This window comes from Phasianus colchicus, chromosome 2 (genome assembly GCF_987193195.1).
Source record: "Phasianus colchicus chromosome 2, bPhaCol1.hap1.1, whole genome shotgun sequence".
Lineage (NCBI taxonomy): Eukaryota > Metazoa > Chordata > Aves > Galliformes > Phasianidae > Phasianus > Phasianus colchicus.
Window position 1 is genome coordinate 71,448,901 of NC_143437.1, and position 16,356 is coordinate 71,465,256.

Consider the following 16,356-nt stretch of genomic DNA (forward strand, 5'->3'; position numbering starts at 1 on the left):
AGTGCTGCATTTTCCCCTTGCCCACACAGGCCCCAAGAAGGTGGTTTTGTAAATCAGGCACAGCCGTACCCTGTGGGCTGGGAAGCAGAGCACTTTGGTGAATAGGAACTCAGTGGGAAGATGGGCACTCCTCCGTGCCAAGTGCTTCTCTGATATTGATTGAGCCTATGACCTGAGGCAACTTCCTTCTGCAGTGCAACCCTTCTGAAAGCAAGAGAAAGGTGGTAGGAAACTCTGTTCAACTTTGTATCCTTCTGCTTAAACCAGGAATTAATCAGGTATGCTGGGATTCATTTCTGAGGTCAGGTGGATTCTTTACTAGAAGATGCCTGTCTGCTTCCAGAAGGCCAGGAGCCAAACTCTGAGAAAGCCGAAATCAGATGAGATAAAGCCTCTCCTCCTTCATGTCAGTATGAAGGCTGCTCTGAAAGTAATGCCTCCTATTTTGTTATGTTGGCCCACAACATCAGAAGCGGATATTGGTGATGTGGCAGTAGAGTCTGGGCCTTCCTGCCAACATTACTTTACATTTTGTTGCTGTGTGACAGATGGCAGCAGAGGGGAAGTCTGACACAATGGCATCTGACATAGAAGTGTGTATGAAGTAAGAGTGTGTCACTGAATTCCTCCATGCAGAACGAATTGCACCCAACAGTATTCATTGACACTTGCTGAATATATATGGGGACCAAACAGTGGATGTGAGCACAGTGGGGAGATGAGTGGTGCATTTGAGCAGTGGCAACACTGATGTGAAGGACAAGCCATGCTCTGGACAGCCATGCAGATTTTTATAAGCATGGCATGCAGGCTCTTGTTCATCACTTGCAAAAATGCATAGCTACTGGTGGTGACTACACTGAAAAAGAATGTTTTGTAGATGAAATTTTGCTCTATCAAATAGTGTTATTGTGTTCTTTATTATAGCTTCCATGGAAATAAATAGGAGGCATTACTTTCAGAGCAACAGACAACCAACTAGGTGCCATCAGACATGGCTCTGATAGCACATTAGTCATTCAGGAGTAGCAGAACAGAGAAGATACTCTGGCAGCAAAGGCAGAGCAGCCAACCTTAGTGCTGCATTGCAGCTGGGAACAGCAGCGAGTGAAGGGAGAGGTGCCTGCACCAGCACTAGCAAGGGAAGTAGAGAATGTCATCTAACAAGGACATCTCCCCTCTACTGAACAATCCAGCAGGAGTAAGCTGACAGCTAGGAAATAAAACAAAATTTTCAATGTCCAAAATAAAAAGCAAGCCAAACAAAGTCTGAGACCAGCTGGAACTTGTTTGGTCACAATGTGTGACCAATGGACAACGTGTCTTAATGTAGGCCACCACCACCTCCAGAGGGTTTCACTTTTTCCTGAAACACAAGGACAATTTGTTTGCTCTGCTTTTTTTCCTCCCCCCCCCCTTTTTTTTTTTTCCTTAACATGTGTTTTGAACCAACTATTGGCCAAAGCTCCATTTTTATTTACTCTGGTAACCGTATTTCCACACTGCATTTTTCTGCCTCTAAATTTTGAGCAAGTGATCTCCCTAGAAGGTAACAATTCTTATCCATTTGGACTATCAAGCCCACTGCACCTGCACAGGGCACAATGACAGTTGCCTGATGAGCTGTTGGATTAAACTGTGAGCTCTTTTTTTTCTGCAGAATAAACTTGTCTTATTCTCTTTTGTCTTTGTTCTATCATGCCACATTCTTGTTAGGTGCATTATTCCAGTAGTTGCAGGAATACACTGGAAATTGAGAAGTGTCAAAATCAGTGGGATACAAGTATTTACTCTTTGCTGGCTGCTATTTTCCCTAACTGACGCTGAACCAGGTGCCTATCCCTTAATGCACACACCCCCTATCTCCTTAGGGCTACCAGAATTGGTTCTACTGATGAAGGGGGAGGTTGGCAACATCTCCCTGGGTGAAGAGAGAGACCTTTCCCGCAACACAGTGCAAGCTAGGATGTATCAGGACTCTCATTTGTGAATGAGCACAGCTTTTGCATGGATCAAGGGCTTTACATAAGAAATGGAGTGTTTCTAGATAGATTGTTCCTCTTCCTGTGCCCCATAGACACTTCCTCTGTGATGGTCCCATGTGGGGGCTTTGAAACTAGCAGATGAGCACCGAGGAGGAAATGTCTGCCCCTGAAAAAGTATATGAGGACACCTAGGAAAAGGTTTCCTTTCATCTAGATTAGAAAACTTGTGCCAAGAACCTATATTTTCCTTTTGTACTCCACTTACTAGGAAGTGATACCTCATTCCTAAGTGCTTTGCAAGAGGTCACTGTCAGATGAGGAAATTGAATCAAAAAGCACTGAATGAAAGAAAGCTCCAGGCTCAGTGAGTTCTTCTGTTTTAGTTCTAGCCACTATGTCTTCAAGATTATGCAGGGCAGGAGGACTTCTGCAAGACTGTGGGGGACCTGATGCTCCTTCAGGTGTTTTTGGCTGCCCTGAATAACCCTAGTCTGAGTCCAGTAAATGGAACTGCAAAATGACAAGGCCACAGCTGGTGTTATGTATAAGGGTATTTTTTACTGGAATACCCAAATTCTTAATTATATTCAACATCTGATAATCCTATGTACACTTATTCCCTGACTATCCTTATTCAGAGAGCATTATTATTACTGTTCTGTTGATGTGAAGTGGTGCCTTACTCGCCTCCAGAAGGGTTACACATGCAGGGATAATCTGTAGTAGGGAGAGGATTGTTCTTACTTCCCTACTCCCCAGCAAGCAGCCATTCTCCCTCCAGCCATTCCTTCCACACATTGTAAGCAAACCCATACACTGTTGCCTGCAGAAGAGCTCTCAGGGGCTATAGAAGAGGCATTGCTATTTGCCCCTTAAAGTAGTAATAGAAAGCTAATTAGAATGGCAAGGAATGTGTACAAAAGAAGATGAAAAAAAAGAAAGGAATGAAAATGAAGTTTCATTGGACCATGCAAACAGACAAAGAAGTAACTCTTGGATAGCAGCAAAGGGGTTTGAAACATCTTTTGGTGCATTCAATCTATTGCCTCTTCACTCCTGGTGGAAAAGATCGCATATATCATCTTACAGTGTTTATTGTTCTTAATAAAGACCTACACCGATGGAGCTCTCACACTGACTTCATACTCTATTGTATTGGCTTCTCGCTAACACTTATCAGCTGAAACAACATTATAACAACAGAGAGCCCAGAGTGGTGTATTTTACGATGCCTCTAGAAGAAGGGGGTGAAGTGGGGGAGGGTAGGAGCACCCCTTTCCTTAAAAAAAAAATAAAAAAAGAAGGAAAGAAAAAGATGAAAAAGTTGGGAGTATAAAAGCAAGTAGCCTCTGATAATTGGAGCCAGACTTGCTGGTTGACCAGAGGTAGCTACTGGCACAGAATGGTTTCACAAATGCTTCAATTTATCCAGTTCAGATCAATCCTATTTATAGGAAGTGGAGTCCTTCTGGAATATGCAGGGGAGAAAAGTCACAGCAAGGACTCAAGATCCACTTCTGTGTATTTTCCAAAAAAATTATTAGGGGTATGCCCAGTAAATAAAGGTGTGTTATTGCCCAAAGACCAGCAAGAATGGTACCCTGGAAATCAGTGATGGAGCAGAGTCTTTTCTGTAGTTTTAATTATAGGTAAAACTGCATGGGAAAGCATAGCCAAGCAGTCAGGATGTTAGCTACAAGCTTGTGAACTAAGAGTGCAAAGGCCTTTATGTAAACACTAATCCCCCCCAAAAAGTGGCTGAGTCCATGGCTTGTGGATTGAGCAGTGCTTCAGGAACTCATGAACTCATGTGTGATATGCAGAGCCTCTGGTGGTCTGTATCTCAGCATGAGTGGTGTCATGAGGCCTTAGGATCACACAGCCAGCTAACTGAGCTCTTGGATCTAGTGATGTTAATGAACTGAATGGAAAACTGAAAAAGCACAGAAAAAGCCCAAATGGTTTATTTGCATGTTTAATCCATGTGGCATTGGAGTCATGACAATTGTGTAGCCTATAAACAAAACTCAAATAATAAACATGTCTTATGATGTTTTTTTATTTTCTTATGATGAGTTTTATTAATGCTAACCAGTAAACAAAGAAATTGGATGAAGGCCACAGAAACATATACCCAGTAGAACAGTTATCTTGTGCTTAATTTAAAACATATGTTTTGTCTCTTCTGTGATAAAGTACTTTCTTGGATCAAGGTTGAGATGTCACTTGAGACTCTATTGGATCTACAGTTTCCTTACTGCACCAGTATCCACTGTTTGGTCTCCAAAAAGGTTCAGCAAGTATCAGTGAATGTCTATGGGTACCATTTTTTCCACGCAGAGGAATTCAGTTCCACACCTTTGCTTCATACTTCTGACACTTCCATGTCAGACACCATTGTGTCAGAGTGCCCCTCTGCTGCCATCTGTCACACAGCAACAAAATGTAAAGTAATGTTGGTAGAAAGTTCAGCCTCTACTGCCAGACCACGAACGTCTGCCTCTGATGTAGGCAAACATAACAAAATAGGAGGCATTACTTTTGGAGCAGCCCTTGTGTATAATATTTCCCAATTATAAGTAATTTTCCCAATAAGTATCACAAGTATTTTATTACAATCTCTGGAAACTGACCCTAAAGGAATTACTTGCCTTTTTTTTCTTAAGTGAAATGAAATAAAATTTATTTCCTGAAATGAAACAAAGGTTTCAGATGGTTTCTACTCTTTCATAAAGAAATCTAAGATTATTTAATTGTTCTTGAACAAGATAAAACAAATTCCTTTCCTGGTTTAGAGTAATCAGAGTTAATAAACAAAATAGGAACACAGAACGGGAACAGGTCTCTGGGTCACTGATCCGAGTCCTTTGCCACCGACTTCAATGTCGTGTTTTCCTTTTCATTAACTCATCAGACTCTGACAACAGCAATGTCTTAGACAGACTTGATGGCTTTCAACCCCACATGCAAGTCACTTCCTCAAGGCAGTTCCAAGACAATGGGGGGGTAAAATCCAAGTATCCTCAGACTCAGTCCCTTGCTTTGTTGTAATACTGGAAAAAACAACATGTCCGAAATAATGTGGAAGCTGAGAAGGTGGATCATACTTGTAAGCTTTATAAGGAAAGAAAATTGTACTGCATATTTTCTTTTTCCAATTCACTGGAATTCTCATGAGAGAACAGTGACCAAGATAAAAGCTCAGCAAAGACAAATAAAGCAAGATCTCCACCTCTTCTTCAAAAGATGCAAAAATAATGTCAACTGGAGAGGGCTTTGTTTTGCTTCCTCTGCAACACAGAGAATGTTAATGAATTACACTGTTAACTGGGACATAATCTTGTCTGTAAGGGATCGGGCGAAATTTAGATGTTGGACTATCTCAGATAATGAGAGGCAATTGGGAGTTTTAGGAAAAGCTGAGAAATTGGCATGTGAAAATAATGATTACAGATTTTGTAATATTTACTGAGAAATGCTATGGAAGAAACCTCTTTGGTTTTTACAGTGAACCTTGGTAGAAAAGGGAATTAGGATACCTGGTGTTAAAATCTCCTCAAATCCCTCAAAGCTTTAGTGAAGATCTAATGCTTTGGCTTGTGCACTGAAGTTTGCTTAGCTGTTACAAATCATATTTCCAGGAAAATTTGTACATTATGCTCCCAGATGTCAGCCAGATGATACAAGGATATTTTGGCTTGGAAGCTTCTTTTCTACTTTTTTGTTTTGCTTAAGAAGAAAAGAATTGCTTGTGTGCTGTTTACAGAGATTTCAGCATGACGTCTACTATTTTAGCCACTAACACAAACAACCTTGACAATCAGAATATTTTTTTTTTCATCCTTCTTCATCCAGACAAGCAAGCAGTCATCAATTACAATCCCACACATAAAATACAAATTTAGCACTACGGAAATGAAAACTAAAGCAATTTGTACCTTTACTATTCCAAGGGGATTCATTCTTGCTCTGTATACTATGAAATATTTCCTCTCTTGAAGTCAAAGTTATATCAATGTCACCAACCTTAAACTGTATCACAGCAAGGAGATGATAACCTGGCATCTCTGGCATTGTCTTCTCATTACTGAGCCTGTTAGTTAGCATGCACTTTAAAATAGTGCTCAAGCATTTGTTTTCTGAGGCTGCAGTTGAGATTGATCAATTTAAGTTGAAAACATCAAATTTAACCGTAAAGAAAGGTATTTTAGGAAACACACTTTTTCATTTATATCTGGTAACCAAATTACCAGCAAAATAATTTGAAATGTTTCTTTACCCATCAGGTAATTTTTCTAAATAATAGCTGAGTCATGACACTAGAAGAAAAGATCTAAAATGCAGAAGTAGACAAATGTGTACAGGAGCCTGCACCTTGTGATGAATGTCTTGAAAAACGAAAGACGGTTCTGATCAGAAATACTGTTTCATTTCCAATTCTTATCCTTCCCTTGCCACAGAGACAACCGGAATATTAATATATATGTTTTTCTACTGCACCAGTCTGTCACTTTTCCCATTTATTTAGTTAATGGTCCAAACATACACATATGTTCACATGTACACACATGCACACTACTCATGTTGCTCTGTAAATTAGCAGGGTAAGTGGAGAGAAAGGGGGCTCTGTGTCATGCTAGCCTTGCAGGATACCACACACCATAAAATGTAGTAAAAGCATTATGGAATGTGCATCTCGATCCCAAAGAAAGCCACAGGTATTCTGTATTTTCAGTTCTGGAATGTACATTTGAGTGCAGGAACCCAGCTATAGTGAGCTCCTCAACACTTCCAGGCATCTGAGATCAGAAACCTTATTGTCCTACTTCCCAGTCCTATGCACCAGATCCAGTGTGGAGGATGAAGCCTTCCCAACTTTATGCTCATAGTTCTGGAGGACACTTTGGCTGAAGCCTGTACCACAATGGAGCTTCTGTGCCCTCTCTCCTTCAGTCCCCTGCAAAGCTGTTCCTTTGCTCTCCTTGTATAAAGCTCTCCTTCCTGTGATAATTGACAAGGTGGGCCATCAGCACAAAGTCTACAGATTGGTGGTGTTCCTTATTTCCTTACTTCTCTCCTTCTTGTCCAATCTACAGCCTCATCCTTTTTGTAATCTGGGTTTGCTTTGGGTCAATTCTGTACAGGCCAAATGCAGGAGGGCTGTTAAATGCCACTAGGTTCCCTGGGGAGTAACAATCATGCTTTTTTTACCTCCATTTAGGGAGTACAGGAAATGTCTGATTTGGGAACATGCCTACAGTGCAGACTTCCACTGCTGTAAAAAAAAAAAAAAGAAAAAAAAAGAAAAAAAAAACCTACCACAATGGTGTTTTGTCAAGCTTTGCTTGGTCTAGAGATGTACCAACATACTTATTTCAATCTGCAGTCTAAAGAAGCAGCTTAGAGCAAGCAGGCCACACAGAACATCATAAGTTAGATGGGATCCTCTGGGCCTTTGGTAACAAATATAAATGCCTTTGTGTACCATTATACCATCCACAATAACTAGCTTCCTTGTGTAGTGCTTTGTTAAAGTAACATACTGACATTGATTTTGCATGATGGGTTGGCATGAAGCTGTCTTATTCCTTTTCCTTGTAGGAGAGGTCAGCATCTTAATCCAGACCCTGACAGCCCTTTCCGAGTATCTAGCTGAACACGACGTCTGTATTTTTGAGCATATGGTTTATTGAATTGTAATATTTTTCAAGATAATTCTGACTGCCCTATTCTGAGGGATTTGTATTCTCAAGTAGAACATGCACAAGAATAAAGATTTTGATTGCAGCTTTAATATCAAAGTAATATGTTTCAATTGACTAAGCAGGCCACTAACAATTTAGATAAAGGGTTGCAATATAACAATTAATGAGCTATACACAAATTCCTCATTGTTCATTAACCCTTGAGAAGCAGCATATCTGCACATATCCTATATTTTTCCTTCAATTTGCCCTTACTCTGAAAGATGGCAGAATTCTCAAAACATACTAGGAGGTTGTTTTAATGTATAGTAAGTTATATACATACACGTTATAAAATAATATGTACGAAGCACGGGTAATGGTCCTAAGAGAAGTAATGGAATTTAGAGTAATTTCAACAGGATGAAATTTTAGTTAATATCCGTTATAAAATCAGCTATCTCAAGCAGAGCTGGGTTTGCAAGATCAGTCAGCCTGGGGCAAAACTCCACTTGAAAGAGCAGCACAATAGGCAAGCTTTCAGAGAATGGGTTACCCACTCCCTTATGCTCTCGACTTCAGCTTCAGTGCAAACAAAAACATCCCAAGGCCTACTCTGCTTGTGCATGCAGTGTTTCTTCTTCAGCAGCATGGTAAATACCTCATGCTATTGTGACACACTTTGCAAGAACTGGAGAGGTTCAGATCTGGTGGTCCTGGGCTTTTGTGAAGAACTGCTGCTCATTTAGTCCTTGAAGGTTGCCATAAAAATCTCCCTCAAAACATGCAGGTTTTTGCCATAAAAATCCAAAATATTTTTTCTTTTTTTGTTTCCCGACTCTGACAAACCTTCTTGAGGTCTGTAAGGGTAAGAGTGTCAAAGAGTTGCCAGAGCCATTTGGATTTTCTCATTTCTTCCTGTTCTTTTGGCTCTATCCGCATATTTGCCTGATTAATTACAAAGCTTTCTGGGTTGGAAATAGCATATGTAGAAAGATATATGTTAGCAGGGGTAAATGAGAGTATTTCCACTGATGACAGGGGAAATATAGAGTAATAGGCCTTGGAAAGCTAAGAGAAAATAAAAATATTGTCTGAAGTTTTGGGTCCAAATTGATCTGGATGAAACATTAAGCTGGAAAAAGTTTCTGACAATGTCATTTGCTCTAGATTTCAGGAAAACTTTGAGAAGTGGCAGGAAGGTGTAAAAATTGTGTTAGATTAAAAAAAATATATGAAAAATTAAAAAATGAAGACATCCTTAAAAGAAAAACAGAAATTGAGATGTCTGTCCTTAGTCTGCCAGTAACACCAAGGTGAATCCACCCATTAAGTGGCTCCTGTTAACAATTCAAAAGTTTTCATTATTGAATTCAACACCCATATGATCTGCATAGAAATGACACAGAACTATCAATCCCTGTTTCACAAATAAGAAGGAGAGATATGGAGCACACTGATGCCATTTTCCCAAGGATATACTGAATCTTTGGCCAAGCCAGAATTCAAGCAAGTGGCTCCTAACCCAGCATCCCACTCTCCTGGAAATTGAAGACACTGAAAGTCCATAAAAACGTATAAGATAGCTGAGTGAATCATGCCCATAATTCATTCACTGAGCTTTGTTTTCATTCATAAACTCATCAAAGATCAGAGCTCCTGAAGTGAATTATAGTTCTGTGTGCATTGAAAAGCTGTTTGTTAATCTAGCACAGACCTTTGCCTTTATGGCTATGCAGTGGGTGCAGTTAATAAGCTTTCATTTTATCTTTTTATTGTTAGCTCTGGTATTACCTATGTCACATGTACTCCCAGCTCTAAGGTCTGGGAATACTCATATAAACCATTGTCCCACCTATACAGTACTTGTATTACCTTTCTATAGTGTTCATGCAAACATAACTCCAAACTGCAAGGGTATAGAGTAGCAGGTATAGCTACTTTAAACCAGCTTCAGACCATCCAAGAAAGGTAGCTGTCAATATCCGAAAATAAAGAAGGAATCTCTTATGCTTTTCTAAGGATAGCATTAGGGATCAAGACTTACCAAGCACTCCAAAGGAATCAACCTCCAAGCAAAGATACTTTCCCTGTGTCTGTGAGCCCTTAAATGAGGCTGGGGAAGGTCCACCCCTTCCGGTCATACAGGTGAATTGCTTTCACTTGTTCTCCCATGGTTGGCTATGCCCCTTCACGTGGTATTTAATCACTGATTCAGGCTATGACCTAACAGTTCCCATATGCAAACCTACAGGAGTCAGTAGTTAGAGGCCTATGAAAATACATGGGTTTAGGATCAAGTTCTCTCTCCCCAGTTGTGAGACACCCACCTACCTATCGACTAGAACAATGTTACCAAGTACTCTCATGCAGATGTGAAATTGCCTTCTTTAACTCTTTAGTCAAGCTGAAGGAGGTTGGGTGTGTAGCAGACTGAGAGCAGGGGTAGTTTTCCCTGCAAGGTTTTGCAGCTTTTTCCTATACAAAGAAGAAAAGGACCAGATGAGAATGCTTCACTCTGAGAAGCATTTTACTTACAGCCAGCCTGCATGATATGTATAAAAACTATCCTTAAATACAAGCAGACTCATCTTTATTTGGAGGGTTCCATTTGTCAGGAAGGAGCAGCTGACTCACCTTTCAGTTTTTTCTTTGACAACACTGGAATAATAACATTCTTATCTGTCTCCACATAAAACACTTGAAATCTTGGTTTGAAAGCATTTCCAACTGCTTTTGAAAGAAATTAATAGTAAGTAATTAATAGAAATTAATAGTGACTGCGCTGTCACAGGAGTTTCTGACTACACAGACTTCTGTGGCTTTCTGATGCATTTACATGGTAGTTCGCATTGCACACATTTCATTGTTTCTGAGGTTCATCAGTAGCTTTGAGTTATATTTTTTATTTCAAAAATTCTTTGTAGATAACTAAACATTTTCAAGATGGATGCTCAAATTATTCAAGGCAGACACATTCACAAAGAAATAACAAAGGAGTTAAAAAAAAACAAAACCAAAACATCAGTTTACACTTGGGATTCTTCACTACTTGGGAAAAAGGATTTCAGGAAAAAAAATCCTACTCTGCATTTTTTCCCCTGGTGGGTGCATCAAAGCTAAAAATCAAATCAATACCATCTTAGTATTAGACGGTGGTGACAGCATGTCATCAGTGCTGTAATTAAAAAGCCATTCAGCTCAGTTGGTAAAATGTAATTTTAGCTGTAGTCACTGGCTGTTTCCAAGCAATCTATTTACCCCAAAATGTCCTCAGGCATGGACTGAAGAGTGTGAAATGATCGAGTTTTAGTTATCCTCATACATAACAAATTTCAATTATAATTCCTACTGTAAAAAATGTTATAATAATATTACACTGAAGTCCCTGCACTAACTGGCACCAGGGACAGAACAGAAAGAAACTTTCTCCGCTTCGTGGCTCCCATTCATCTTGTTTTACACAGGACTTCTTCCTTGAGCTGGCATAGGGACAAGCTCCGGGTGCTGATGCTGATGCTCAGAGCATGGCCAGGCACCATCCTCAATAGCAGTGCTGTGGGATTTTCCCAGCCCAATGGGGACCACGGGGCAAACATCCCTCAGAAGTGATCAGCAAAGCTAGAGATCTCTCTCTAAGAAAAAGCTTAGGGCTACTCAAAAAGTAGCAGCTAAATTAATGGTAAGTAGTGTTAAGTAAAATGCACATAGCATTTGACTTCCTAAGCTAAAACTATCAACCAATTAAACTGAATAGAACAGCTGTGTTAAATATTAAACTTATTTGCAGTTAAGAAAACTAAGGTAGAAAATCAAAAGTCTGATATTGAGGATGCTACCTTGGGACTGCTCTGCAATTGACATTGCTTTTGGGTTAAATTATGTCTTTCTGAAATGCCCCGTACACAATAGGTATGGGTATGGTGTGGATGTCCAGCAGCTTCTTATGGTGCTTTGAGCTGGTAGGCGCAGGAAGTGTAAGTGCAGTAGTGAAAGGCATAATTTCTGCTATATATGGAATACTTTTCAGGAAAGGGCAAAAATAAATGTTACAATGATGAGATAACATATTTATTTAATTATGTGACAGACTTTACAGGGAAAATAGGAGATGTTCAGGTAAAAAGACAAATCATACCGCAATAGCACCATCATGACATTTTGCAGTCTGTACTATCAGGGTGGCAGCTGCTGGTCTCACCCCTGCCCAGTGAATACAGAACCAATCAGTAGTGATGGTTAGCCAAGGATATTGTGAGAATTACAAGGCAGATGGTTTAAGAATCATAGAATCTTTTGAATTGGAAGTGCAGCTCATCCAGTCCAGCTCCCCTGCAATGAACAGACAAACCTGCAGCTAGATCAAGTTGCTCAGCACCCTATCCAGCCTTACCTTGAATGTCTCCAGGGATGGAGCTTCCATTGCCTCTCCGTGCAACCTGTTCCAATACCTCACTAAAGAATGCTTAAGGACAGCATCGCCTATGGTGGCATCTCATAAAAAGACCAGAACCATTTTCCTGACTGTTTCATCAGTGCCTTCATTCCTGAGCTGATACATGGCCACAAGGAGCTAAATGGGCCAAGTCTTACAGCATAGAGGCTTGAAAGGAGATTTTAAGGCACTTCCCTCAGGATGCAGGTTATTTTATTTTGTATCTTACACTGACCTATGCTTGCTAGAAAGTGAGAACTGAAGTTAAAGAGTGTGTCCTGACCTGGTGTGCCCCTGACTCCTTTTCCCACAGAGGAGAGAGGCACTGGCAAGCAGCAGCAAGGAAAATTATCTTACTTTCTCATTGCCTTTCTGCAGAACCCTTCCCTCTTCTGCAGAACCCTTCCCTCTCCTGGGGAGATGTGCTGCAGCATCCTTGTAAGGAAGGTCGGCTTGTAGAAATGTGCATCCTATGACTAGTCTGTCTCTGCTGCTTCTCTTTAGCCAGCCTTAATTATACCAGTTATTTTTTTTTCAGCACCCAGAAGTTGCCATAGCTGCTTTTTCCCCTTTCACTCCTTCAAATTTGTTTTTTTGTTGTGACAGCTCAAAAATGGGGGAGTTTTTGACACCGCCGTTACAGCTTACTATAGCCAAGCTCACTGGAGCTGAGGACAAGCATCCCCATACGTGTGAAAAATCACAGCTTTATCAGTGTTGCATGGAAAAGCTAAAATTTAGGGGCAAGCCTACTTGGGCTTTATTACAGGTGCTGACACTGTGCAATGATTGTGGATTGAGGTGCTCACAGTACTTGGTTTACAACAGAGGAAAAGAACCCTGGGAGGAGAGGAAGTGTTCAGAGAGCTCACACAAGGGAAGGGTGAGATGACAGAGGGATGAAAGGGCATGTTCTGAAGCAGAATAAAAGGGAGAGAAAGGAACAGGGAAGGATTAGTGAGTTCTCCTAGGGATAGCTGGGAGACAAACAGACTGTGCTGGTGACTTTCAGGTAGGTGGCAGAGCCTTAGACTTTTGGTGCAGTACTATGTCCATGCTGTTACACTGCTACATTTTGGGGCACGTTTCACTCTGTATCCCTGCAAGGTGACAAGGAGAGTTCTGAGATGCTTCCATTCAGATGGAAATAAGCCCTTTCACTGTCCTCTGAGTAGGTAACATACATTAGCTTCCCTCCTGCATTGCTTCATATGGTCTTGAAGGCACAAACTTATCTGTACATTGTTTATTTTTAGGTTTTTAAAAGATTTTAGCTTACTGTATTGACATACAGTGCTCACTATTTCTCTCTGCTGTCAATATTTAAAACAGCATTAATTGACATTGGGTTTATATTCATGGTGTACTTCTTGAGTAATTCATTAAAATGTCCAGTCTCACTGGCATGAAATCCAAATATGGACCAAAACTCTAGTCATGTAGAAGCCCTGCATGGGCAGAGCACTTCACTGCACCACAAACTGACCACTACCTTACACATTAATCACATGTGTCTATTTATCAAAAATTTAAATCAAAATGCATTCCTCATTCTTTCCCAGAAACCCTCTGTGTTGCTGTGTGCAGCATTTGGCTGAACAAGCTGTTGAGTGGGAAAAGGAGTAGGAGGTGACCAGCTCTCCCTTCATCCTTTCAACTTGCGTGCAAACCAGCACACAGCAACTATCAAGGGGAGCACATATTTTTTAGTAGCCTGCAGGCTAAACATCTCTCCTCCATCTTCCTAGTGTACATTGCATTGTTTCTCTGAAATGCTCCAAATATGTACCCAGAGACCCTTTCTCTGTTCAAGAAAGCCTTAAAGAACAGAACACAACCTGGCTGTTCTAGAATAGTTAGATGATTACCAATACTATTTTGCCCTTAATACAGGTTAAAAAGTCCTTTTACCACTGCAGTAAGCAATGCAGTATTTGTCAACCTTAAGAAATATCTAAACTGCTGATTGCCAGTAATCAGGAGTGTGTACTGGTTTCATACTGCTCTCCGGACATCTCATGCTGGCCACTGTTGGGTACTCACTTAGGTAGTTCTTTGTCTGGAATTGACATTAGTTGTTTTCCTAGTGTCTTAAGTGATTTCTAGACTACTGAAATATCTCCGTATCCATGAATCATATATGATAAGCTGTACAACATGATGCAGATATACTTAACTGCTCATGCAGTCTAAATTCTGGTGCCCGAGATGCAGAATACACATATTAATAACTTCAGCACACTTTGGCTACATCTCTGTGGGCAAATTAAATATGCCTAAGACTGTTTTCAGAGGCCAACTGGCATGGAACAGATTGAGTCCATATATACACAGGTTGCTAATGGGAACGGCCTCTGGACAACACTAACTTCTGTCACACGTCCAGGCTAGTAGTCCTGGGTTGCTGCTGTGCCAAGGACCCTTCTAGCAATGTAATGGCTCAGATAATCAGATTTCAGTGTCAGTGTATTTTCATTTGAATTGCATAATTTCCTTGGGTAGCATTAGCTATCAGGAATCCAAGAGTCTAAGCCCATTGATAGCCTTCTATATATCACCTACTCTTATTAGCAAGAGTAATAGCACTTTCTTGGTGGCAGCACGTCTCTCTACGACAACAGCTCTGAAGTGGCCTGCTCTGAGGCAGTCATCTGAAGTGGCAAGATTCCAAGCAGCCTGGCTAAGGCCTTCCCTGCACTACAGGGCACCATGCCGTTTGTTCCGAGATGGTGTTGTAACATCTCCAGCAAAGTGGGCACGGATCTACTCAAGCCCTGTGTCTGCTGCCAGTCACTCTAGGTCTGAAGCACTACTGTCCCACAGTCTGTGCCAGCTGGACGGGCTTGAAAGCACCAGATGTAACTGTTCATAGAAAGAATAGCACAGTGGTCTGCACAGCTCTAACCTCTTCTTCCACATCCTAATCCTTTGGTTCAGCAGGCAGAGCACAAGCTTCCGTATGTTTGCAGTGACCTGTTTATGGCCATCATCCCAAAGATCTTCCCCCCAGGGCAGTTGATACTGCCCTAGAAGCAGAGCTGGCAGCCAAGAGCGGGGGGAGCTGGGATGAGTTGGAACAACTCTGGAAGTAGAATTTTTTGACTGTAGGCTTCCTTTGACTTCAGACAAAAATCTCACTGAAAGCAGCACAAAACACTCTATGAAATAGGAGCTGTTGCTGTGGAGCTAGCAATAACGTGTCTTTATACTGTGTTGGAAATTCTGCTCTTTAATATCTACCCATGTGCCTTCTTTTACCAGATGGTAAAGACATCAAAAACAGTGCTAATTCTGAAAGTGCAAAGATGACCACTTCTCTAAAAAAAAAAAGTAAATTTGTGGGCTGGGTTGGTTTCGTAGAAACACGTGACCGAACATTCAGGTCAAATGGCATTTGTGGGCACACAGCCCTCGGGTCTATGGTGGTGGCAAGGAGCAAGGGCCCCATGTTGGGGTCACGACTCTGGCATCTCCCACTGCAGCTTCAGCATGAAGCACATTATCAGGTTGGCTGTGCTTAAGTTGTGTGTTTCAGACCTCTGTTCTCCTGAAGGTAAGATGGAAATCCGCTCACTTAGCTTTTGGCGGAATAGAGTTGGCAGGCTCTCACCTGCAGGAATGCATGAGTTTTAGAGCTGTGGAGAGAGTTCAGTAGACAGGAGGATCACTTTTTTTCTTTGCAATGATGGTCATGTTAAAAGGTTGATTAAAACCAGTGCCTCTCGCTCTTGGCAAGAGCAAGTTACCGTTGCATCAACTTTGCAGGAGCAGCATGCAGACCCGCAACTGTTGTAGAGCGGTTGCATAATGCTGTGCGATCTCATCTGCTCTTCTCCCTCGCCCCGCTGGGAATCTCACATGATAAAAAACAGTAAAAGGCTCTTGATTTATTTTGCTGAGTAGAACATTTCATTATATCGATTCAGCTTGTGAAAGCTCCACAAGGAAACGGAAAACAGCCCATTATTTTTAATTTCCAATTGGAAAAGTTACAACACATTCCTATTTATGATGTGCATGTTTTTTTACCTAAATCATCAAATTCAGCACTTATTTTTAGAACAGTCTATTTCCATCGTTAAGAAAAGACTGAGGCTTGAACTTGTGGTTCTCTATGTTGCAAGCTGCTGAGGTTCAAAGAGATTATTCATATATATTTTGCACAGACTTGGTGAGGAGGTGAAACTGCCAAATATCCCGAACTTCTCTATTTTGGGAAAAATAGTGGGCTAGGATGATCTTATAAAATGTA